Source organism: Cygnus olor, chromosome 2 (assembly GCF_009769625.2).
Source record: "Cygnus olor isolate bCygOlo1 chromosome 2, bCygOlo1.pri.v2, whole genome shotgun sequence".
Classification (NCBI taxonomy): Eukaryota; Metazoa; Chordata; class Aves; order Anseriformes; family Anatidae; genus Cygnus; species Cygnus olor.
This window is the reverse complement of record NC_049170.1, coordinates 47,668,023-47,695,588: the sequence shown is the minus strand read 5'-3', so window position 1 is coordinate 47,695,588 and position 27,566 is coordinate 47,668,023. Positions and strand designations below refer to the sequence as shown.

At 42.4% G+C, this 27,566-nt stretch overlaps 1 protein-coding gene across 11 annotated transcripts in view; it reads right to left on the bottom strand.

The window, feature by feature from the left end:
• TRAK1 (trafficking kinesin protein 1) overlaps nt 1-27,566 on the bottom strand; it is a 137,582-nt gene that overhangs the window by 106,677 nt on the left and 3,339 nt on the right. For 4 of the 11 annotated variants that reach the window (XM_040546339.1, XM_040546342.1, XM_040546360.1 and 1 more), the window contains exon 1: nt 24,572-24,731. The exons of 1 other annotated variant lie outside the window; for it this stretch is intronic. The gene's annotated coding sequence lies outside the window, so the exon portion shown is untranslated. Of the gene's footprint in view, nt 1-770; nt 1,013-3,771; nt 3,794-12,544; nt 12,569-13,663; nt 13,777-14,757; nt 14,912-14,995; nt 15,179-24,571; nt 24,732-27,566 lie in introns of those variants that run through there. 6 more of the 11 variants (XM_040546346.1, XM_040546347.1, XM_040546350.1 and 3 more) reach the window with 6 other exon arrangements.

Below are 27,566 nucleotides of genomic sequence, written 5' to 3'. Positions count from 1 at the left end.
GTTGCCAGAGTTTTCACAAAAAGTAGTGAGACTTATCTACAGGAAAAAACATACAGCAGCACTTTTAAATGCTTTCATTTCAAAAGGCTGCAAGTCTCGACATACTGATAGACAAACAGAGCTATGAGCTCATCTGGCAGTCACACAAGTACTCCCACAAATTAAGCCCCGTTTCATTGAATTTATGTTCCTAAAAGACACAGATAGTCACAAATTCTGCCCTCCCCAAAATGACATTTTCATATAGTGCATGGGCTGTCCCCTCAGGAAATTCTGAGTGTGAAGAATTTGGAAAGAATTGCTCAGTAGTTTTCGTTAAGAATGAGAAATTTTATTTCCTAATTTCTCCTGCAAGACATCCCAATTGTTCTTCTCAGACCGCCTCCTGTCTCCTCACACCCAGGACAAGTTTGCAGTTGCAGCCACCTCTTCTCCCAGCAGCAGCTCTCTCTGTGGACTGATCCAGTTCTCTGTTTCTAAACAAAGAATGCATAAATTTCATCCTCTAAGGGGAAGTCCACACCAGTGACAAACATTTGAATCACTGTAGCTATGGAATGCAATTCCCTCCCAGCAAAAACTTCTTCAAAACAGATACCCCTTCAGACAAAAAGGAAAAAAAAAAAAAAAAAGAAAAAAAGCATAACCCAATTTTAAGCATTTCTCATCTGATCCTGCTTGTTGAAGTTATCTTCCCCATCTTGTCTAACTACCCAGATTCTTAAAAAATAAAAAAATCAACTGCGATTGTTCAAAAGGCTCACACTTACATTGATGGTTACTTACAGTGCTCCCTACTACATCAAACGTCTGATCGCTGACAGCCCAACTCCAATCCAAAAAAAGACTCCTCATTTCAGACCGTCTTCTTCCTATAGAAATCCTTTACTCTCGTGCATGTTTTCAGACTGATTTACATTCAATCACTTCATTATTCTCCAGTTCATGACTGAGCATAACCATATGCCTGGACAAAGTCCAGCCTTCAAGATATATAAACCATCGTTTGCTTCCTCAGTGGAGCTGCAGATATTCCCAGTGCCTTTTCACACCACCGCTTCCTGCTTGACGACAGCCCTGACTCATGCAGTTTTAACATATTAAAGCACAAGGACTGTTATGAGTATCAGGCTGTGATTACAGCAGACTGAAATTCACCATATGGTGAGCGGTGGATTTCATTAGGTAATTTAAATTTGCAAATGGAGCCCTGCTCTCATCTGCATTTCTGAATTTCATCTTAAGTTTGCACACAAATACCTGCAATGGGAAAAATATGATTTAAGCCCAAAAGTGAAATAAAGAGATTTAAAGTAATAACAAGAGAAAATATTTCATACAACCCAGAATCTGAGCCAATTATTGTACCTGTTTCTAAGAAAACATCTTCCCACCCCCAAGTTATTAGAAGTGAATTCCACAGTTAGGGATATTATTTTTTTTTTCAGTATACACGGCAATATACAAATGCAGCACTTCAGTGCTCAGGGGATGGAAATGGAATTTAAAGGTTTAAATTTCAGAGCAAAATGTTTTCTTTTCACCACCATGCAGAAGACAGAAGAAAGATTTCCTGTTCATACCCTTTGTGTACAAGCTGGAATTTCTTCCACATTTCCCTAAAACCCTGGCAAATGAGGTATCTTGTAAAAATCAGTTTTTCATTTTCATTCATTTTTCAGTTATGAAATTGACTTTTTTTCTGGGAATTAAGAATTTTTCAAGCAATGCTTTTTCCCAGATTTTCCAGTGAGTGCATGTAATTGCCATCTTCCATCTGTCTTGCCCATCCATCTTTAACAGCAGGAAGATTTGCCTACACTATAATCAACAATGAACAGACAATAAGACTATTTATCCTTTGCCAGACTGTGTCATTGTTAAATAGTCAGTAAATCCAAGTAAATTATAGAAGGTTTAGTATTTGGCAGCCTTTATTCTGAAATACAAGTCATTACTTTCTATGTATTTTGAGCAGCTCCATGCAAAAGTGCTTATGCAACTGTGATGTGAATTGCCAAATCAGGACACCTCACACTGTAGAGGCACTCTACTCTATTCATCTTTAAATAATTAATTTGCTTTTAAATAAAGGAACCAGGAACACCAACTTTCACTGGGAAAAAGTAGTTTCCATGAAGACACTGATGTATAGTACCTGGGTAAATCGTTCCTGAATGACCACCCCCTCTTTTTATTTCCCCTGATTCACAGTAACAAAAAGGCATGTAGAAATCCCAAAGCACATTCTACTTAATATAAGTGTAGTACACCCAGTGAGATCTTCTCTACTCCTGAAGGATGGGAAGACAAATAGATAACTACGAAAGGAAGAACAGCAGGAGACAGATTTGGACACCTGAGCGTTACCCCAGATTTTGCAAAAATATAAATACGGGACCTTTATTAGCAACAAGCAAGTGGTTATTTGGTGCTGCTTACACACAACAGTCTTTCATAAAGAAAGGTCATCTTGCTGATAACATAAGACCTCAATAGCCTCAAGGCATTAACTAGATGCCTCCTGCCCATCCATAAAACATGATGCCACCACAGCAGAACAGTCCAGGACTGCGTGACCCACACCATCCATCTACTCGCTGTGTATCCTCAGGACTGTCGGCTTCATGGGTTAATTCAAATACCTTTGCAGTGTTGCCAAATCTACAGCCTGGCACATCTCTTCTTTGATAGCCTATTTGCTATGGACCAACTCATAATAAGCCCTACGTGCAAAGCACAAGCTTTTTTGATTTCCTTTACCGGCAGTGTATTTCAACTCAACCTTTCTAAACAATTTTATCTGATAAATATGTAATATAACTTTCAGTACTATTTGTGCTTGGTGGTGAGGAAGAAAAAGGTCATTGTCTTTTCCAAATAACCTAGAGAGAGATCGAGGAAGAGGATAGTTTGTCTGCGCTAACAACTAGTGTCATTTTTACTAATGCAAGGTAACAAAAGCTTGTACTTTGTAGTAACTGTTATCCAGTATGGTGGGTAGAAAGATCCAAACTAAACAGATGTGGCAAGACAGCTTACAGAAAAAAAACATGCACTATTTTCCAAGGAAGAATATCCCCTATACAGCTATTTCACACCCACACAAGCAAGTATGTGTTCAATCCAAAATCCTTCCCCTGCAGCTTCTCTAAAAGCTCTGTACGTAGGCAGCATAAATTATTATTCTGAACCAGAACACTGAGAACGTTTATCAGCTTTCCAGATGCCCAGCACAGTCAGCAAACAGATTCTCTTAGCAAATGGGCAGAGTAGTAGACTGTCTTAATATCAAAAGTGTAAAGTAGGTTATATGGCTACCGTAAGAAAATCTTAAACTGCAACACATACAACGCTTAGGATGAATTTAGAAAGATTTTGCAAAAACAGAAGTGAGCACCGTAATATAGGAACTGTTTCCACTTTCCTCCTCCTTCTCTAATTTAGATTTGTGGTGTAGTATTAAAAAAGTCAAAGCAATTCAACCTCAGGAGTAAAATAAAAGCAGCTTGTTCCTGAAACAGTCATTTTCTGCCCTGGCAATCCTAGACCACAGTACTAAACAAACAAACAAATGTAAAACGCATCAACAACAAAAGCATACACACAAGAAAAAAAAAAAAACACAACAACAACCCAACAAGTTCTTCCATATGCTGGAGTGTGCAAAGGTCTGTTTCTTTTGAATTACTTTAAACAATTCATGTGTAGGTTTTGCAACACACAGCAGCATGAACAAAGCAGTAAGTTTACACTGAAAAGGAGCCTTACCGTTCCCATTACTGTCAACAGGACTGATGCAAAAGACGAGTGCAATGATGCCTGCTCAACATATCTGAATGAAGACTGCTCTTAAGGAAAAGAGAAAAGGAGGTACTTCAATGATTATTTATTAGAAAACTCAGCATATGTTCAATAGACTTCGATGGGCATCCATGCCAGGGACCTGCTGCAGGGACTGGCTGGGGAACACAGACCAGAGCAAGTACAGACAGCCCGTGGTAAGAGGCAGCAGCTGCAGATGGCTGCATTAGGCATTTGGTACATCTGCCTCCATCCTCACGGGAGCTGCTGCTCCATATGGCAAACAGGTACCAAGGACTGCGTGGCTCTTAGGAAGCCAGTTTGAAAAAAAAAAAAAGAAAGAAAGAAAAAAAGAAAAAAAAGCACAAACAGAATAGATTGTGAGCTGTTTCTAAATAAGAATTGGCTTGGTGTCATTCTGATTATTCTACAAGCCTCCAAAACGGTGTCAGGAAGTTGCCAGTAGACAAGCAGACAGAGTATGCATGCTATCCCTCCCTCAGCCTCAGATTCCCTTTGCCGGCAAATTTGTTATTAAGTTGTGCTTTTAATTATGAAAACCATAATACTTCAGAACAGACATGAGATTAAGAACAAAGACAAATACTTGGTGTTTGTTCTCACTCTTGGTTCCATGCAAAATCAAAATAAGCGTGCTGTTGGGTGCAGATAACTTCTGTAGGCACTTACTACTTTTATTTTAACACCACTGAGGACAATTGGAACAAGCTTCTCCATGCTTCTGGGCTGCATAACCCTTCACCCAACTTGCATCTGCCAATCCAAAATATCAAGCTAATCTCTTTAGTTTTTAAATGGCATAACTTAACCATCAGGACTCTAAGATCGAGTTTATGCAGCAGTCTTACGCCAGTTAAGGGTCCAGTTGTGCTCTCAGTTCCACTCTGGTGATTCCAATCAGTACAGCTGGCTACTTTGGATTTACACAACAGCAACAGTACAATACAACAGAATATAAAACTGGAAGCTTTACAAACTAAAAGACTATTAAAGTTAATGCTTTGGCTAACTGCTTAAATCTAAATGTTTTGCTAGGTTGGAAGAATACAAAATACAAAGCCCCCACCAAGGAAACTGGCCCTATAAGCGAGGCTAAATTACTTATACTTCAACAATCTTATCTAACCAGGCATACTCTCAAACCATCTAAGCTCTCCGTTTGGCAACCCAGCGTTGTATTCAGATATGGCACCATTTAATTATGAATCAGATTGCTAGAAGAGAATAGGACAGTTAACTTACTGCTGTTTAATGAGCACGTCCTTGTTAGTTGTGAATACACTCACTGTACTCATTAAATTGGGAGGCAATGAAGTTCTCAATACATCATTAAAAGGATCCAGGAATGCTGCTGCTTTGTGCAGCATGACTACAGCTCTGCTCGACAGTTGGAAAACAAGCAAGAAAGTAAGCCCCTTCCTGTCAGACCAGCAGATCTAATTTTAACCTAGGAGGAGGGAGAGCACGAGAGATCTGCTTTTTCAGAGCTTCACTCATTTAGAGCATAAATTTCTCCTTTTATTGCTGACTTGAAGCAAGAACACAGTCTGTACTGTACGACAGCAACGAAAAGAAGCATCAGGCCTACTGAATAAAAAAACAAAAGTAATACAAAAATCACAGCCCATCTTCAATACACCCAAGGAGCTGGAGTATACATTAATCTATCGTTCTGTCAGTTAACAAAACGAACCTTCAAAAACAAAACACCCCTAATGTTATCATCCCTCAGTATTTACAATATATTAATGAAGACTGAAGAGAGTGTGAATTGGCTAGCAGGCTCCTCTACCTCTATGTTCTCCCAGAATAGATTTAAGACACATGTTTAGTGAGAGGATGACACTTTCATCTGTGAAGGGCTGATCCATGTACCCACAAAGATACACACCCACATGAGAATCCACATCTTTAAAGCATTACACAGCCACAGATAAATTAAAATGTAGCTGGCAACTGTTGAGCTTGAACTCACTGCAAGGGAAGTGTGTTCTGCCAGAAGACGTATGTGAACCAGCATCACTGACGGCATCACCGGAGCTGCAGGGAGCCCCCAAGTTAGGATTTGACATGGGTAACTGCTTCCTCTAGCACTTTTTTGGGAGGGGAGAAGGAGAAAATGCATTTCTGAAACACGTTTATAACAAATCCTCTTCTCCTTTCCCTCTCACCTCGCACACAGGAAATTGGAAGTTCAGAATATGGCCACTGGGGACAAGGGGCCCTCAGACCAGGGCTTAATACTCTCAGTGCACAACTCGAGCACTTTAATCCAAGCAATTATTTCCCAGTCAGAAAGTTGTTGATACTGTAAGATGATATTTAAATGCTGGATCCCAGTCGAACAAGGCCCGCCACCTACCAAGGAACCGCTTTAAAGTCCAGCAATCACCAGTGTATTTACCACGGTCTCCTCCCCTCATGCAGCAGTGACAGCCCATCTCTTCCATGGGAAGGCCATGTTCTAACCAGCCACGATAGCACGACATGGCTTCACTTGCTCCAAGCCTTCAGAACTCTGAATAAGCCCCTGGAGCTGATCAAGATGCCGATTTTCTCTGGTTTTGCCAACGAAATCTTCAGGAAAAAAATCCTTCTGATTAAGCAGTCAGACTTAGAGCAACACGCCGTGACTAATCTTCTTAAATTTTCTCTGGGCCCTGCACTGTAATCTCAGTAACACAGGAGGCACTGTTCTTTTCATGGGAGCTATGTGGCTGGATGGACTGTCACAATCTTATCCAATGAGCTGCTGATTCCTTGCCATTACCCATCTGAGCCATCAGAAGATGTGTTCCAGCGCACAGACCAGCTCACTTTGGTGCGCGCTTACGGCAGTGCTTGCAACCGATGGGGTGGAATCTGCAGAACAGCACTCACCCACGTGAGCAAGACTTCTGGGGTCACATCTCACGGCTCTCCACGTTGGAGTAAGAAAAGGCACGTAGCTCTTCAGGCCATCCCCACCAGACGGTGTAGAAGAACCATCTGGGTCTCCCCAGTGGTGTAAAACACCATTACTGGGAAGTAGGGAGGTTAACTGTCTGGGGATGGGGAGGTCAAGAGAGGCAATTGCATTCAAACTGGAATTAGAGATGAACCTTTTGCCAGAAATATGCACCTACAGATGGGTCCCAGCACCTGACTAAAAGCCTGGTTCACTGACTTAAAGAGAAAAGAGGAAAATAACAACAACAACAAAACTTCAGCTTCACATCATTGTTTTGTCAGTGTCAGATAAGCCAATGACAGAAAGTGAGTATTCAGATTTTCTGATCAACTATATGGTCTGTACCTGTAACATCCAAAAAGAAAGATGCCCAGAGAAAATACATGGAAAAAACAAACATGAAATCTCCCCAAATAATTCCATGTTACATTGCTTATTTGGGGTACTGTTCTCTTTAATCATACTAAAAACAGCTCCTGTATGAGGGAGCTGTCTGATTAGAGTTACGAAGCTGACAGATGGCCATATAAAAATAAAAACACACAAAGAAGAAAACACAGTATCTGATATTTAACACAGGATACCACTTGCAGCATCTCAGCTGTTTCAGCTCAAAAACACCAACAAACTTTAATGACAGAGAGGAAAAGATGATGCTCAGGGAATTGTCTGAACTATGTTGTCCTGCTTAGCAACAACGTGATTACACTGTTAAAAAAAATCTATAATAGAAGTAATAAAGGGACATACTTGTTACCCACTATAAATACCTGGCATTTTTCAGCTCCTCATGTACCTCTGTTTTACCATTTAGTCAGTTGTGAATCTTCTTGGTAGATACCTTCCCCTTATGCATTTTGTACAACCCCAAGCACATCAGAAGTCCATAGAAGACCAAGCAGCTTGTGACTTACACTTCCAGGATACTTGACACTTTACACTGCTTAACTGACTTCCAGAGGGGATACAAATCACACATTTAAAACAAGACATGCATTCTTTTTTTTTTTTTTTTTTTTTGTGGTAGGAAAAACTTCTCTCACTGCTATGCGCTATACTACCATAACAGCAGTTCTTCCCACATATTGTAATCCTCACACTGTTAATAACTCTTTCCCCTGTATTACATTTCATCTTATGCCTCACCACTTACACATACAATATTAGAGCAGGAGCAGCTTTTTGTTATACGCATACGAACTGTGATACAGCACTGGCAGTGTCAAAGGAAATCAGAAAACAAACATACAAATTGCAGAACACGCACACCTGAGGACCTGAGTCGTGGCTAGTCCCGTAAGTCATACTTTCCAAACAAGGCACTTGTATTTATTCTCATTTAATCACTTTTTTATTCTTCAAATACTTCAAACTATTTTTGATTCATGCAAGTTAATGTAAAATATCATGCCCAGCTGCATGGGAAAAAAAAATTTATCTGTTTGTTGCATGGAAAAACTCCTTGTCAGACATTTCTTTTTCCATGTACTCCACTGCACCATATGTGGGGGCTGGAAGAGGGCCTAAGAACATCTGCCACAGACTTTAAAACCCCTAATAATAGCACAGCTGGTGTCCTCAGTCCAGCGATCGCAGCGGACTCACGTGGCTGTTCCTGACACCGGCCCCCAGCCCAAGCAGAGCTCAAAAAGGCTCAACAGTTGGACGTGTCCATTCATCCCCAACTCCATTTGCATTGGCAAATGAACAAAGACAGAAAGCATGTGGAAATGCTTACGTTTCAGGTAGTTCAGCAGTGACCATCTCCATAGGATTTCCCCGTGCTCCTTTCATTAAACTCTAGCTTACCAGTTCACTCTGTATTCCAGAAAATGAAGCTACTCAAGAAAATAGCTGCAAGTCTCAGTGATCCAGGGTTAGAAACAACACGCTTTAATTGCACTTAACCATATCACCGAGGGTCCCAGCATCCATTTCCTCCACCCCATATAATCTAATGACTGTCTTCCATTCCAGCTCATTTAGTTAACTTAGAAATAAATGTTTCTCCCTGCCTTCTTTTAAAGATGTTCAAAAGCTGGTTTACAGAGCAGCAAAGTTACGTTTCAAAGAAAAAAAAAGGCATAAGAGCAAGGAACTCAGGAAATGGAACTACGTTTTAGCTCACTTCAAGTTAACACTGGGCATTACCAAGTATTAAGGGGCGCAGCTAGCAAACGGTACAGAGGACTTGAAGGTGGGAACAAGGAAAGCAATGTCTAGGTGGGGAAGCACTGCCTGAGACTTGCATTATAAGTCAGCCTACCTCCTGTCCTCTTTACTGTCATCTACACAAAATCCTTGGTATCTTCCAGCAGTCAACAGGCATGAGCTCAGTTTACTTTTTAATAGTGTGTGCAGGCACACCCTGGAAGGCAGGACCTGACCCAGTAACCGACCAGCACCACTACCGATACGAGCAGCAAAGTGTTGCACAGCCACGGGTAGCCCCTGGCAAAGCACAAAGGGGTGGCTACTTCAGCACATTTCTGCAGCCACTGGAACAAGAGTGTGAATGCTGAGCTCCGAGCACAGCCCATTTCATCGGTCTGCTATAAAGCACCAAGATGTGACACTAACAGCCTCGTTACACAAAGTTTTCATTCTTGTTTCCCATGAGGGACAGAGGGGGAAAAAAACAACCACAAAAGCAGACAAATTCCCACACTGTTCAACAATATTGGCTCATTTTAAAGTAAGAGCCATTTAGCAAATAACCATTCTTAATTTTCCTCACATCAGCAAACAACAAAGAAAACAAAGAGAAAATACAGAACAAGTTATTTTTTAGTTTATATAAGGCATTGAAGTCTGAGAAAGGCTAACTCACAAGATCAGCCCAGTAACCGTAATTGATTTGGCTGTGGCAACTGACGCATGACTGTACGTATGTTTCTGTGCCTTACTTCTCTACTAGCCCTCTACCTAACCCCTAACTTCCCTCAGAGCCATTGTGATCAAGGTAGATACTAGGTAGCATTTTTTCCTCTCAGGTCTCACAGGTAAATTATTAAACTACACACCTGCTCTTATTTCTGACTTCCTTATTATAAATATATATATATATATTTTATTTTTTTTTTTCAAGAAACTAAGCAAACTGCCCCATGTTTTCAGTCAAAATCTAAACATTAGCAAGAACTAGGACAAAGGGGGAAAACAGGAACCTACAGTAGAGGAGCATCCATAGATACAAAAGATGTGGCCTCAGCGAACACCAAGCTGCCCATGAATCCTTAGCAATACCTGAAACACACAACTGCCCAGTCCCAGCCCTTCACAGGGGGCTGTATGTATCACATTGCAGATTTCTGACAATGCAAATGAGGCAAAACCGCTCCATTCCCACCTTAAACCGCAGCTGGGGAGCCAACGGTGGTGCCATCGCAGCAACAGCTGTGTCACAAGTGTTGGCCCTGGCTGTGGCAAGGGGCTGGGCTGTCAGCAGCAGTGAATTACACTGCTCTTTAAAAATACATTTGACATCAGACACATTTAAGAAGTCTGTTGCCCTGCTGTTGGTTGTGTAACAGATACAGTAACTACAAATAAGATACCTGATGTCCTTCAACGTGGCAGGAGAGGCTGCTGTTCACAAAACAAGCGTAATCTCCCAGAGGCGCAGAGAACTAACAAAGTTCTCCTACCCAAACCAGCTCAGCCTTGCTGGCTCTGAGTGGACGCGACTATGGTTTTCTCCAGGTTTTGTTTCCCTGCCTGCTGTAGGTCCAAGCCCTTTTATCCCCTTCTCCCTAGTGGCGCATGCTATAGCTCCAAAGTCCCACGTGGCAAAATGTGGATAGAAACAAGAAGCCCTTCCGGGTGGCTTAGCCCTTCTGCACTTCAAAGACCTTAACCATGTGCACTGCAGTCGCACTGCTCCATTCAGTACAACAGCACCTGCACACATTTTGCAAGCACTCAGCTCTTCTCTACTCACAGGATCGAGGTATTGATTGGAGGATGCCAGGACTCTTAATCCGTACGCTGTCTAGACCATCTGCATGCTATGCCCTTCCACACAACACGTCATAGTTTCTCCAGAAAAAAAAAAAAAAAAAAAAAAAAAGGTTTTCCCTTCCCAAGTATTTTAACACGGACCTCATTAAGCAGTTGTCCTGATAGAACTTGCTTCTTGCTACTCAGGAAACTGAAAAATCAGGAGGTCAGGGCGCGAGAAAAGTGATTAAAGCAAAGACAGACACAATGCAAACATTGTATAACTGCGAAGTGCAGTCACTGATAGATACAGTTACCTCAACCTGTAATAACTCCGGTTTGGCTCAGTTCCCATCCTTGTGAAAATCCGTCTCCAACAGCACTGCCGAAATACCGCCTCTTCCTCCGCATGTGGAAGACAGGGGGTGGATGCGGGAGCTGTTTTAACACTATAAACTAATCACAAAGCTCATAAATCAGATCAGATCACAGGCATATGTAGCCACAGAGTGGCCCAGAGGCCTCCCAAGCCACAATTTTGTTACCAAGGCAGTGCCTACCCTACAGAACCTCGGAGTTCAGAGCTGCAGTTTTGTTCACACCAGCTGAGCACTCACATAAAGAGGTGACAGGCTCCGCTGAAAGTCACTTGGCTAAACTTAGCTCAGAGTAACAAACTCTAGAAGCACACACCATGGAATAATCAGCAGCTATTCCACTATGGCTAAGTCCTGTGCCAGCTGATATCCCCCCACCCTAAATAAATATGAAGGCGACAGTTAACACAAATGGTTACCACATTGACGTTACAGCTTTGTGCTGATTTTTGAGCTGGGCATGCTCTGGAGACAAGAGACAAAACTTGGAAAAAAATACCCCAGATAACACCATTGTGCTCAGTGGCTTTTACCAGCACTGAGCTGAGGCAGGCTGACAGACTAACTCTGCCCTCCTATCTGCACCATCTCCCAAGCAAACTCCCACATTTGCAAACCCACCCATCTAGGTGCAAACAGGAGCTGCTCCAAAGCTGGCATCAGGGCTGCTAAGAAATACATTTGCTCCTTTTCATGCCTTCTTTTCATTTAAGTTGCCCACATAGTTTACCACTAATTATTGTACCCCAGGGCACCATGAAAAAGTACGAGTGTCAGTACAGAAGTATTCCAAGAGCTATTTGCAAGTGCAGAAAAGAGAGCTGTTTCTACTCTCATTTGCTTTGTGGTCACTTGGAAGAGCACAACTACAAAAGCTCCATACAGAGTAAAATAAACATACCCTGGGCAGAGCTCACGTCAGGGGAGATCTCTTAACCTGAAGGTCATATTGTCAGCACCACGAATGCGAAAGCAGCTGCTGACATTTCAACAGGGTCCATATATTGCAGGGTGCAAGATCCAAGGGGCTGTGATTCAGAGATACATTTGCCATGGCAAGGATTCCAGACTCTTCTGTCTCCATAGCTGAGGTACTGTAGATACCAACTATATTTGGCCAGACGCATTACTGTACCTAGCAGTAGCAATGTGGGGCTTTTTTTTTATTATTTTATTTTTTCAAGTTAAAAAGCAGAACAGCCCAGACAAGCAATACAGGCTCCCAAAACAAAATCCAAACCATTTTGATCCAACCACCATGTTTTGTAATGTAATGGACCCTTCCAAATTCCACTCCCCCACCTAAAAACCAAAACACACACCACACAACCAAATACCCTATGACTAGATGCCTTTCCCCTCTACCTTTTTCAGAGCAGGCACACTAAGGTTGATCTTCACACAAAAAGCAACAAGTAATGACTATAATCACTGTGATTTGAGCCTGGTTTACCCTTCTAGGGGGTAAATGGTGCACTACGTTGCAGCTAGGCTCGTTTTGTTGGCCTCCTCCATCATTTCCCAAAAGAGAAAAGACAACCCTAAAGACAAAATTTAAATAAATACTAATAATAAATTTATGAATTGGTCAACCTCACAATCCAGACTTTACTCAAGGAACCATTCCCGAGTTACGTGGCTGTCCGCTGAGTCTCATAATTGACAGGCATTGCTTCTGTAAATATCAGTGCGTAAACTCCTACTAAAATCTTTCTCCAAGAGATTAGTCAGTCTACTTGTTCAGAAATGCTTTTTTTCAGATCAGTTTTAACAGGCACTTTATCAAGCTTTTGTTAGACAGGGAAGACAGTTTAGTATAACTTTCAACCACCACAGCCACAGGGTTTATTATATATAAACAGGGGTTTATTATAAAATCTGGCATAAGGAACCAGTCTTCCTAGGCAACATCATCTCAGTATATCTTGCAAAAATATATTTAGAAAAGAAATATAGTTATTCAAATTGGTGTTTGTTCAGTTTCTTAAGAGTTAAATAAGACCCTTACTGACATTTTATCAGTTCCATTTAACCTTGTTAATTTCTCTTTCGAATCCCTCCACATAACTGGTTCCTACCAAGAAAGTTACAAACAATGAACTGACTCCCCGCAGAGAAAAAAAGAGATCGCCCATTTCTCTCTTACCTCTTAAATGAGGAGATGAAACAAAAATCTGCAATACTTGACACACAAGTCAATGCTAGAGAAATAATATGGTTATGTGGTTTAAAAAAAAAAAAAAAAAAGAGAAAAAAGTAAAGATGAGACAAAATATCAGAATTCAGGAGATATTTGCAAATATCCTTATAGCCCTTTAAGATCGCCCCATACTTTAATATTCTGAGATCCTAAGAGTTAAGTCCTTTCATCTCTCCAGCAGCGACTCCGATAATACCACCGAACAATGCAGTGACAAAAACGGTCCCCCAGGTCTGCTCTTTAGTTTCACATACACTCAATTCCAAGTTGCCACACCACTGCACTGTCACCTCTCTATCGTGAAGCAAACAACGGTTTCCAAGGCAAACAATAACCACCAAGTCCTGGTCAGAAGAGAAATGAATTAACTACCTGCAGTAGGATTCAAATCAGAGCGAAAACAGGCTGAAGCCCTCTAATTCCACGCCTTCCATAGTTCTGGAGCTGGAAATAACTGTTCCATAGCTGTCCCGTCTAAGCGTTTGCTAAGTCAAAAAAAATCTTTTATTACCCACATTGCAATGACTGCTTGCTTATCTTCCTTTTTTTCAGATAAAAGTTTGAGAACCGAACAGGAGAGCACAGCCCTGTGTCTGTTACAAGCCGTGCCACAAGCCAATCGTTCTCCTGACCGTGCAGCCCCTCCTATTTCCTCTTACTCATTTCTCCTGCTACAATATTATAGCATGTCTTTATCATCAACTTCTTCCTGCTGGTCACAGGATCAAAACAATAAGCTTGCTGCTAGGTGCATTTAGGAATTTCCTCTTCAGCCTTCTTGATGAGGTAATTAGTGCTAATCTGCTATCTCACATAACAGAAAGAGGACCGGGTATTCAATTTTCCCCAGGCAATTCTGCTAACCAAGATTATTAAAATGATGCTTGCTCTTTTTTTTTTTTTTTAGTAAAAGAAAGCAAAAACCCACACAACTAGCTAGGCCTTGCCTGCACAGTCTTGCCTTGCCTTTGTGCCATCTCCTACACCCATCTAACTCACTGAGAAACAGGTCAGGGATACAAACTGGCGATAAATAAATAAATATCATGGCTGCATAGGCACAGCTTTTTGTAGGTGCTTCCCAGCCACCCCAAGCTCCTGGTAGCATCGTCTGTCCTAAAAGCACACCCTCACCCTCCCACACAACTTTAAGCCATATATTCCATCGCTCCTTTTTCCTCAGGCAAACCCTGGTACTTGCACCGCTCCAGCTCAGCATGAAGAGGAACGAAACCTGGTTGAAAGCAGGAGGAGGGCAGAAAAAGCCAAGAAGAGACTGGTCTGAAGGAGTTTTCACCTCAGTCAGCCCTCTGAGCTGGCCCATGGCAAGGCCATACAGGAACCGGTGTGTAAGGCAGGGGTGTGGATGGGGAAGAAAGGCTGCCCTCTTCAGCAGCTTTGGTAGCATCAGGAAACCACGTTCTTAAGAGACAAACCACTAAACCACTCCTGGCTTTACTTCTTACCAGTTCTAGGAAGTCACTTCCCCACTTCTGTATGAAGCTTTGAGGACTTTCAAATATTGGCGTGGTAATGCTGTCTTCTAAGCTTCAGTGCCGAGAGAGCAGCAACCCCTGGTGGGACTCAGACCATCAGTTTTTTCAGTAACAGCTGCACGAGCTTACCCAGGGCACCGCAGGACTTATGGAAACCACCATGTGAGTAATAGAGCCAGAATTCACAGAACCTACACAAACCATTTACCCAAGGCTTGACGGCAATGGCATCTTCTGGAGATAAGGAGACCAAGGTTTCTTTTTCCATTTACCCAGGTGAATTCAGGAGTCATATGAAACTGTAGCTGAAAAACTGACCGGCAGCCTAGGAGCCCAGAGACATTTTGTTCTTGTTGAATTTGTGTGTGCTGGTAGAGCAGCTGCGCTAGACCTACAAACCCAATACATCTGGTCAGTTGGTAGAAAGAAGGAAGGTCAGCTCTAACCCCAAGGGTTTTGTTTTGTTTTTAAAGGAAAAATTTAATTATGTTGAACAATAAGAACCACTTTTTGTCCACCTGAATTGCAACTTCTGTCTACCAGATAACGAGTCGTGATTTTTTTTAAATAATTATCACTTTTACATTAGTAAATATGTGAAATTGATTCCAGTTTTGAATTCTTACTCTAAATATTCACATACATCAACATTCTGTATTCATACTATTTGGGGATTTAAAAAAAAAAAAAAAAAAAAAAAAACTTTTTAAAACCACATTTAATTGTTTACCATTAAGATGCATTTTCTGCCACTAGGTATCTTCAACAATAATTTGGGAAGAGGAATAAGATTCCAAATACTCTTCATGGAATGAAATAAGATTATAATAAAATAATGAATACTGACTTTAGGAAATCCACTCTGTTTTCTGGAAATATATTCAGCACCCTTACCCAAAGTGCAGTGGTATCAACCTGCCTGCTCCACCAGGACTCAGAAACTTTTCATTGGAGTTAGGCGTCTGCCATGAATCATTGATTCTGTTTATTCCCTTCAAACCATACCTGGTTCTGATCTTTTAATTTACACTCAAAGATCTCAGGTTTTAACATACTACTAACTCCACAAGAGCAGTTATCTAAATGTTAGTGTTAAAAAAAAAAAAAAGCAATATCCCCATGAACAAAACAAAACAAAATTATGTCCAGACACTTCAAGTCAAAAATGTTATTTTTCTCCTCTCTTTCCTCCTAGGTAGTGTATCACTACAGGGAGACATTAACAACTAAATGGGCCATTTTTCTTCCTTTACGTCAATATGTAGTAGGTATCCTCCGAAAGCTGGTAAACGGTACAAAATGGGTGCAGTGTTTACTTGTGGAGGGGAGAGGTAATCACGCTAAAGAAGCTACAAGACTGACTTATCTACAACAGTCAGCGAGCGAAGCGGGATGGCACCCTGTCCTGGATGTGCTGCGCTCCCAGCCTGTGAAAATCCCAGCCTCCTGCCCTTAACACCAACCTTCTTCAGAGCAATACCCTCACTAGTCCATCAGTTTTACTGAAGGCAGAAAGAACATACACGTTTCACTAAAATCACTGCTGTAATAAAACCACTGCCTTATCCTAATCAACCTGTCTGCCAGACATGTAAATATGTAAAGCTTTTGTAAAATGCACTCCAATTCCTCGAACAAATCATGCACTCTCCAGAGAAGGGCCTGGCCCACCTGGAGTTTTTCCCATTGTAGGAGGATTTAGTAATATACACTACTAAACTTAGTAGTGTTAAATATAAAAAATAAAACAAAGGTAGGTGTAGCTCTCATGCCTGTTGAGGAAACTGCTTGGCTCAAATACTTTGCCCTGTGAGGTCCTGAACAGCTAATACCAGAAGGAGCACGCCAACCCGCTGATCTGAGTGGCTGACAGGCTTCTAACAGAGATGCCCCAGAACTGGATTTAGTTCTAGTACTGGCAGCAATTCCTGAAGGACTTTGATCAAGTGCTTTGATCACACTGACCCCTTCATCCTTGGCACAGTGCGAGAAGACCAGTTGTGATGACCTGTGAGAACTTAAACAATCTCAGTTCATTAGAAGCTTATGCTGAATGTTTTTGGAATGCAAAAGGGCAAAGTATTTAAGGAAGCTGCATTTGCCTGAAGTCTGCAACAGCTCCAAAACGAAATCTCGTTGAGTAGATAAAAGCAGTACAAGGGACTGCGACAGAGAGCTTAATGTTCTCTACAGAAAAAGTGACAGCATAACATATATCCAACAGGACTGCAGTTAGAAAGTGCTTTGGACTTTGGGACAAGGTTGTGTTCTGCCAGGTGCATGCAGCATCTCACCCCTCTCAGTCTTTCTATTCTAGCAGCACAGAATATCCTGCAAAATAAGATTTTTGAGAAAAACATTATGGATTACAATGCTAGGGTAAAATACAGAACTAATCAAAGGTTATACACATTTCAAACAACCAGAAGAAGCGTTTTCAGTTCAGCTTGCTTTATACTGGAAATTTATGGCTCTCAGGTCAAGCACAAGCCACCGGATCAAACCATAAATGCTTCTCTACCACCTGACAAGATTACATAACGCTCAGGAAATATGGCTGTAAAGGCACCGATCTCACCGTGACCTTCACACATGCAGGTTTGCAGAATTCATTACAGGATCAAAGCCTCAAAGGTAATGTTTTTGGTAAACACTGATCTCCATCCTGCCCATAAGTTCCTGGAAATGATCATTACTGTAGTATTACCACAATAAAACAGAGGTCTACCCTCTCTTTCTGAAAGCAGTGCAATTTGTGACTATTTTACTACAGAATAAAATCCAGAAGAGGCTGTAATATCAAAGACTGATTTCCTCCTCACCCCCTTACATCAACAGCCCATACATTCTCACTACTGTGATCAGCAATAGCTGCAGAGAAAGAAATCCCATTCAAGAGAGGTTTAAAACAAACAAAAGGACTCTGACATTATCCCAATGTCATCCAGTTCTGTTCACTTTACAGGAAGCACTGGGGCACTATGTTTTTATGGATTTGAACTGCAAGGTTTCTGCGTACTGCGGAGGAGTGGAAGGTGCCTCCTCCCCCAAAGCATACACACGTGCAGTATCTGATAGTTAAACTGGGCTTCTAGGTAACATAGCTCCATTTCCACAGACAGTAAGTGGAAAAGTCTCCATTACCCATAGGCGATGGTCAATGAGTAAAAAGAGGACATTAAAAAAAAAAAACAAACACACACCTTCTCTTCAAACAACTGTACCTCAGTATTCTCTAAGACACCAAATTATGCCTGCTGTGACCAAAATTCACAGAAAGTCCTGACTTGCATGAAATTAAAGTCCAGTATGACATTACCAGCACCTGCCTTTAAACAGGATAAACTACGTGAATATGCAACACAGAGGGGCGCTGATTGACAACTTACAGATTGGCAACTTACAGTAACCTCCTTATTGCCTCCAAGAGGCGCACGCAATTACTTCCACGTACCACAGTTCCCATTCTTCCCTTGTATGCTATAAATGTTTCTACCGTATGAAGTAGATTTTCCTAACCTTTGGCTTCTATTACAGAACGGGACCAATCAACTGAGTATTATTATAAACTGTACCGAAAACTGATGATAAGCAGTTTCTCCATGTTTCAATTCCAAGCACTAGAATTATTACATGGGGCGTGGTTCTTAGGTTTTTCCTTTAACTACTCTAAGATAGGTGGGAAACTAGATGACTAACTTATCTGCAGGAAAAATATGAAAAACACTAACATTTTCTTTAAGTTTAATCTTTGACGTTCTTTGCATCCCCCTACTGTTTCTACATATTCTTTGAAGAGATTTTTCAGGACTGCTTTTCACGTTATAACATTTCTCAGAAATCCATGAGCAGAAAACTTCCCTCAACTTAGGAAAGGCTAGATGCAGCTTGTTCTGTAAGGCCAGTATGACTCTAACTTGTCAGACAAAAAAAAAAAAAAAAAAAAACAACAAACAAATCACCAACAAAGTAAAACAAACATCATTACCCCTTTCCTCCCCCAAAAAAGAAAAAAAAAAATCCCTTCCTGAAGACCAATCAAACTCAAACACAAAAAAGGAAGAAGCAAGGACAGATAACTTGGGAGGACTGCAGAAACACTGCCCAAGTATGCAGGGACAGGGTAAGGAGCACAAAGTGCACCAAGAACTGTCTTGCAAGAGATGTCAAAGGCAACAAGAAGGGTTTCTGTAGGTAAATAAGCAAAAGGAAGGAAAGCAATTAAGGAAAACCAGGAAAAGTGGGCCTGCTGCTGAATGGCTTAGGGACTCAATGCTTTCTTTATCTGTCTTTACCAGCAAGACTGACCTTCAGAAATCCCAGGCCCCAGAGAGCAGGAGGAAAGTCTGGAGCAAGGAAGATGCATCCTTAGTGTAAGAGGGTTAAGAGGTTAGAGACCACCTAACTAAACTGGAGATATCTGAGACCACGGGTCCTGAAGGGATGCACCCACCCGTGCTGAGGGAGCTGGCAGGTGTCACTGCAAGGCCGCTCTTGATAGTCTTTGATCAGTCGTGGCACCTGAGGACATTGGGCAAATGTCACCGCAATCTTCAAAAAGAGCAAGGAAGGGAAGACCCAGGGAACTACAGGCTGGCCAGCCTCACCTCAGTCCCAGGATGGTGAGGAGCAGCTGATCCTGGGAACCATTTCCAGGCACATGAACAACAAGAAAGTCCTTAGTAGTAGTCAACATGCACTCACCAAGGGGAAGTCATGCTTGACCAACTTGATAAGGATGGAATGAGCTGCTCCTAAGATGAGGAGAGAGCAGTGGATGTTGTCTACCTTGACTTCAGTAAGGCCTTTGATGATGTCTCCCATAAGATCCTCCTAGACTGTTATGCATGGGCCAAAACACTTCAGGATGGAGCCATGTATTCATAGTTTCCATAATCAAACTGTATCACCTACTAGTTCTTTCTGGTCTTATGGTCTATGCAGAGTAATATTTACCTGCTGATGTTACAAAACCAAACCAAAAAAAAAAAAATCTCTACTGATTTTGTATGAGTTTTTAAAAAAGAAAGCCTTTCCAAAGAAGTCTGCTATGAACAAATAAACTATGAAGACAGAAAGAAAATGGTCTTTTTTCAAATTATTTTGTATTGCTTTATAAATTTAAAATGATATTGTTTTACACATGAAATTTTGAGGATTGCATTATTCACAACAGAAACTATAATTTATGGGCATCTTGCTCAGGAAAGAGTACTCAGAAACACAGACTGAACTGAAAGTTAGTGGAATGAAAATACTCAAATTTCTTTTTAAGGATATTCTCATTCTGTATCACAAAGGCGAATGTACGGGTATAGTCTAAAAACTTCAGTATTTCCCTCTTCTGTTCATACAGTTGTTGGGAGCCAAGACTATTCCATAAGCACACAAATACCTGGTAGGCTACTCTCAGCCGCAGTATTAACATTAACATCTTATCTACCAACATGCAACTGGTTTGGATGAGCTCAGAGCGTAGCAGTTTCATAATCAGCCTACACTCACTGAAGACTTCCCCACCTGGCACCACAGCTTCAGCCACTTACTCCAGTTGCTTCCTTTGCCTCACTGCTAAGACATACTCAGCTGCCCAAAGGATTGGGTCAGATCGGATGGACAATCTGATTAAAAACTAACCTTAAAAACAGTTCTCTGCTAAGTTGCGGAGTTGCTTCCCAACACTGTCATACAGAGGGGGGGAAGAGGGAATCTGCAGCCAGAGGAAAATTTGCTCTGCTGGGCAGCCACATGGTCTTATGTCAAAACAAGCAATAATGAAACTTTTCAAAAGCTTTTGAGCAGAGCTTTTCTCACATTTCCTTCCTTCTATTTCTCTGACTCCTACAGTGCTCTTAAGTTCTGCTGCAAATGCAAGCAAAACCAACAGGGCTCCAATAGACATCAGAAAACTTTAAAAAAAAAAAAAAAAAGAAAGAAAGAAAGAGCACACACATGGCAACATGACAGCTAAGAGTCACATCAGTTGGGTTTACAGCATTAAATGGATTGCAAGGTTAGACAACAACCCTGCCCAGAGAAGCAGAACGAAGGCAAGAATCGAACCCAGTAGAGCCACTAACTGGTTTAACTAGAGCAAATCTGCCAGCACAATCGAATCTAAGAGGTATCTCTGAGCTAATCTGTTTGTGCTATCAATAAGCCTCTTAGCCGGACACCCATAAGCAGGATGACTATCTGGCATGACTTTTTGCACTGTAATCAATAGGCTCCACTATAAAGAGAACTATTGATGAACCAAAGTTCAAATAAAGGACAGTTTTAGACAACGAATATTAACAGCAAACTCCTGAAATTCATTTAGGTCATCACATTATTCACTATAAAGTAAAATAAGAGTGTTTGTAAACTCACAAAGCTAGATCAGTTAAACCGGGGTAAGCAGGAAGGCTTTGAGACAGACACCAATGGGTCCCTTACAGAGCCCTAAATTAAGAGGAAGTCAGTTCTCTAGATTCTTCTCTCCCAGCAGCCCTGATCCCACAGCTGAATCCACAAAAGCGAGCCCTCCACACAAGTGCAGCATTCCAAGGAGGCAATGGCATTGCTCATGGAGCTTTTATGGTACAAACATGACTCAGAAACACGTACCTTCACAGCACGGGCATGGCAGAGCTCAAACCAGTTTTACAGTTCCAGAATTACAAAGCTTCCAACACTGAGCTGTCTACAACACAGATGCAGTAGCTGTTATTTAGTAACCAGAAAGTATTTCTTCGCCTTGTTACATTTTTACATCAGCTCTGAAAGCCGCTTGGTGTACAGGCTGGAATCTATTCCTTTTAACAGCACCCACACAGCACAAGAAAGTCTCACTGACAGCAGAAACAGCGAACACAACCAGCACACAGGAAGATGCCACTGTGCCTTTGGTCATCTTACAAGCAATTTAAGTGCTTTTATTCCTTAATCGTGATCTTGATGGTGTCACTAAGCTTTCTACAGAGGCAGAACTGCCACCTACGTTTGGAGGCACGAACAGTTCAGATGGGAAACAGAACCAGTTGTAACAGCTGACCAGCAATAGCCCTCTGAGCGGCAGGCTCACACACAGCTCCCATACCCACAGTTGAGTTACCAGTACATCTCGTATCATGCTGGTCTATCTGTTCTTGCATTAATGTGGAAGTGTTATGAAAACACACAGCACAGGAGAGCAACAGGAGGTTTTGCAAGAATTAGGAGGGGGTTATTCAAGAAGTGATACCAAAGAAGCACCCAGACTAACACTGGAGACTTACTAGAGGAGGCGCTATCTTTTTGTAAACTGAACAGTCTTTATTTCTTTCACAACTGGAAGCAAATAACATTCTTTGCATTTCTGCAAACTAACAGGAAACACGCCACTAGCCGTGACTTGAGTACCACACACAACGTACAACATCCAGGCAACACGAAACAACTGATGTCACACGAATGCTACTGATGCTAGTAGAAGGAGCACTAAACCACCCCAATCCTGGAAATAAAAAATTATTTGGGGAAAGATACAGACTTATAAAAAGCAAGCAAGCAAAAAAAAAATATAACTCATATGTTGCTTTTCCCTTTATTACCTCCCACTTCACAAGGAGATTTTTAACAAACACAGGAAATCATTAAGAAGAAAAATGGGTACAGTTTTTAGAAAGATTGAAAGCTTTCCTTTTAACTTCTTGCCTTTAGATATTGCAGATGCTGCCTCAACAGCACTCATTCTGAGAACGTTTTCTACCAGGCTATTAAATATAAATAAATCTTGCATGAAATTATTATCATGGCAGATGTACTAGGAAAAATGCTGAAGCTTCCCAGCATCAGTTTCATACTTATATAGTGACAAGAAGAAACACTAGTATTGATCAAGTGTACACTTAAAACATTTAGCCTGCTCTGATTTGTATGATTCCAAGCTCATTCTTCTGTCCCAGCGTAGATTGGCTAGAACATTTCAGAACTCAAAATCCTCAGAGGACATGGAAAGGCTAGGATCAAACTGCTTCGATGGAAGCAGCTGGTCACCTGTTCCAGGAAAGAGAACATGCAAAGCAGCAAGGAGCTCAGGTATGAGTTGCAGCAGAGAGGAATACCAGGAACCTGCCGGCAGGAGCTCTAAACTGTTCCAGACAAATCTTTTTCCATCTGATCTTGCTCCCTGCTGCAGGCAATTGCACCAGCTCCCATCTGCATTATGCAAGCTGATAAAGTGCCCAGTTAACATCTACCGATATGCATGGCAAAACTTGCAGATCACATGCTGGTACTGCTTCGCTGCTCAGGACTCTGGATTAAACTAGTCAGATGATCAGGGGTTGTAGCAACAACCTCAGATTTCACTGGGATTTTACCCATATATGGATCAAACATGGAGCACCACACATATTTATTCATATGTGTGCCAAGTCATGTTAATACTTCCTTAGCATTGGTGCTCTAACTAGCGCTCAAGATCAGACTCCGGGCTCAGTTACAAACTAAAGATTTTTGTTGGTTGCTTGGCTAGGGTTTTTTTGCCCTACATCCAGAGAGACCCTACTGTTGTCATCCACCATGCACTTAACTCCACTGTCAAGTGGGAGTCCATTCACGCAGCTGACAGAAACTTCTGTTTTACTTAAGCAGAAATTTAAATTCTATCCACATACCCAGCTGTCTGATCTTCTCTTAATGCACTAGCTCCCACTAAACGCTGAAAACTCTTGACTTCCATTAGGAACTTTACGCTTCTGTTTTTCCTTCCCCCATAATGACGCTCACCGGAAAGCAGAAGAATAATGACTGTAATCACGGTTTAATATAATTTTCATATGTGCTGCCAAAATGATCCTTATCTGTTGTCAGCACGGGTTGCTCTGGCTCAATTAAAACAGGTTACAGCGCCTCAGAGAAGGCACAGCTTTGTGGATGTGGTTCCTGGGGTGTGAGAACACAACATACTTCTCATGGAGACTCCAGCCCTGCCAGACACAACCTGACTTATACGGGGTTCAGTTCCCATATGGACAGAAGCAAGGGCCTCACTCACAGCCCATGAAACTGTACAACACACAACAGCAAATCACAGATACACAGACTGGTCATTGGAACCGCTGGGGTTTCTGTTTTTTTTTTTTTGTTGTTGTTGTTGTTTTGTTTTTTTTGTTTTTTTATTGTTGCTTTCCTGATTGCAAAAGCCATTATGCCCCTGATTTAATCTCAGCGGACTGCAAGGTTCAAATAAGGTTATGGATTCCAGGATAGCGTCCACTCGGCGGACTTCGTACAAAGAAGCCTGGACTACTACCCCGTAACGGATGCTCCATTTTTCAGACTTTTCCTTCTGTTTGCTAATTTTACCCAAAAATAAGCTTATCTGAGCGCTACTTTCAAAGCGGTCAGTTCCAAAGCAAAGCAGACACCGAGACCTCAGGCTCACTAAAAAATACAATGGAATCCTTCGTTCATTTCACACAGAGGCATACCTCCGAGAGATACCCGTAATCCTCACCGCTAAGACAGCCACGTTAGCACTTAAAGGTCCCTCCCCGGGGACTACCAGAGCCGTCCCTGGGAGCAGGGTCCCCCCGGCTGGCAGCAGCCCCTTACCCATAAATAACCCACAGGCCCCATTTCACCGGCGATGCTCGCCCTGCCCAGCACCTTCACCCCTCGGAGAGGGCTGCAGGGACAACCCTGCCACGAAAGCAGCGCCACACGCACATCTCCCCCCGGACCCCCGACCACCCCCGGCCCCCAAGCGGCCCCAGGCCGGGCCGTTCCGCGTTACTCGGCCTCCCCGCTCGCTCACCCCGCTCCGGGCCCCCGGTAGCCGCTGCTGCTGATGGTGGTGGTTCGCCCTCGGCCCCGCAGCGCCTCATGAGCCCTCCCACTGCCCGCCGCCGGTGCCTCGGCTCCCCGGTGCCGGTCGGGGCCCGCGCTGAGCCGTGCCGGCCGGGGGCGGGCAGCTAGGGGGCGGCCGCTGGCAGGCGGCGGGCTCGGCAGCCGCAGCGCGGCCCCCCGGCGGCCATTTCGGGGCGGCTCGGCACGGCCCTGCGCGGGGAGGGACGGCTTGCGGGGGAGAGGGAGAGAGGCGGTGGGCGCCCCTGGTGGGTGGTGTAAGGGGTTTGTGGGGGGAGTGGGGAGAGGGGTCTTGGCCGTGCCCTCGTGGGGTGTTGCGGTGCCTTGTGCTCCCACCGCTATGGCCCCGAAGGGTGAGGCTTCTTACTGACACACCTACAGAGAAGAGCTTTGGTCCGGGTGCCTGGTGAGTCTGGTCATAAAACACAGAAAAACAGAGGAAAAAACATCCTGATGCTTCTGCAGCTCGCTGGACCGTTTGTCTGAGGAGGCTTTGTTCATCGGTGAGGAAGACCAGAACCGTGTCTCATGACATTGCAGCCGTGTTGGTGACAGGATTCAGGAGCCATAGGATGTATGTTAACGTCAAATAGGTACAAACGAATCCAAGGTCTGACCCTGAACAACCCATCAGAAATGACCCAAAGGTTTACAGATGCAAAGACACAGAGGGAAATGACCCAAAGGTTTACAGATGCAAAGACACAGAGGGAGATGTGCCGGGTGGCAGAACAGGGGACAACGTTACGAGGAGCATGCAGAACTCGCAGGCCCCAGCCCAACAGACAGTCTGTCCTCAGAGCAGCCCCCAGGGGTGCCGGTGGGTGCAGTTAGGTGGGACATAAGCCAACCCTTGGGCAGCCTGCTCTTCTCCACTTTTGTGGAGGAACTGCATGCTCCTGGGCTTCCTGGGGGCTGCCTCTGCTGCTGCTGATTCCTCAATGAGTGACTCAGTCTACAAACCTGACAGAAAACTATTTTTTTTTTCTTTGTCTGTCTTCTGCCAGATGAGTGAACCAAATGAATTCACCCTAAGGTCATAACAGTATCAGGAGTAAGTATAAAGGAAGAGTTGAAACTGTCTGGGAGGAACAAGCCCATCCCTTTGGTAGCACAGCACTCTTACGTCATCTCAGAAGTCTCATTTAACTCATCCCTAAAATAGCAACTTCATGTTACTGCTAGGAAATGTAATGCTTATGTATCATTTAAAAGGCTGGTCCCTTCCACCTCTCACCCTCAGCTGCACACTGCGTTGCTTTTTTGTGCCTGGTTACCTGTACGTGTGGCCCTAAGGTTAGCCCATAAGTAAGCTAAATCAGAAGGATTTAAGGATAGCTTTCTGATAGATTCCTGAAACAGCTAACAACACAGTCAGATGAGTGTCAGAGGTTGCACAAGAGAAAGAACAAGACTGTGTGGTTGCAAGCAAGGGGCAGAGCCACCCTTCAAGCAGCAGCAGGCCACTAGTTATAACATGTAACATAAGCCCAAGAGAGTAGTGAGGAGGAAGGGTCTGTAGAGTGAAAGGGAAGTAGTTTTGAGGAACAGAGCTTGCTCCATGCTTTGCAGAATGTTAATGAGAAGCAGAAGAAAAGTGAAGATAGGCTGTTAGGGATAAAAAAAGAGATTTCAGTTCCACAAAACCAGAAGAAGACACACAACAGAGGCATCATGGAACCTGAGCCCAGGAACAAAATCCAATACTGAAAAAAACAACAACAACATAAAAAAAAAACCAGAAAGGATGGTCAGAAGGAAAACCAAGAAGTAGAAAAGTGAAGGTCCACACCAACAGCAGAGAGAAACAAGTCTGCGTGATTTGAGACTTCTTGCAGAGAAAAACCAATTGACCTGTAAGGAACAAGGACTTGAGATGTACTGCTGAGACTGAAAAGGGTCTTGTCAGAGTGAGCAGAAATCCTTCACGGTGGGACAAGTGGCAATGACATGCACTGTGTATACATAAACAAATGCCAAGAAGAAGCTTTTATTTAATTTAAATTGAGTTAAAATTTCATTAACATTCCCATTATTGTTCTTCCTTATAGTTCCTTGAAGCAATAGCTTTTAAACTAAAATATTTCAGATGATGTTTACACAATTGTGATTTTTGTGTTTGTTTTTTTTTTTTTTTAAATAAGGCTGGATGTTTTCAAACAAAAGCAAAATAAACAGACAATCCTACTTTTTTTTTTTTTTTTTTGAATAAATACAGTATTTTCAAGCATGCAGATTTAATGTAAAACTTACTTGTAAGAAACTGAAATTAGTCCAGGAATCACAAATAGGCCAAATACTTTTGTGTGCTGTAGTTGAATTTAGTTGAATATGACAGATTTGAAAAAAAAAAAAAATTAGTCTGTGCATACACAGCATATTAATGACAGCTATTTAGCCAGTTTTACTATCAGAAATGGTTGAAGGAAACCTGAACTTCACATAAGCGTGCAGCAAATATATGCCTTTTCTTCATTAGGAAACTATTCTGTGGACTATACCATATACTGTGTCCGTACTGTGTCTATAATTGCCTATAGGCATTGTGTCCAACAATATGTAAATACATATTTTGATGTGATGAGATTTGCCTAACATAAGTGAGGCTGCCTGCATAGACAGGAGAGTGGATGCCACGTACAAAAGCTCACAGAAGAATCCCAGCAGTTACCTGGGAGTGAGCAGGTCAGGGGAGAGAACTTGGGGCTAACGGATTGCCAGCCTCCTGCGGGCATCATGCATGCCTGTGCTGGCCACAGGATACAGAAGCACTTGTTTGGTGGTTGCTGCACCAAACTCTCCTTATAATTTTTTTTGTGTGTGTTTCACCATAATGCATATAAGCATACTGCTTTGCATTCTTACCACTATTTCGCTTCATCTACCTAGTAATTCTGAAGCTAGCAATTGTCACTGTATCTGGTTACTGTGTAAGAAAATGTTTC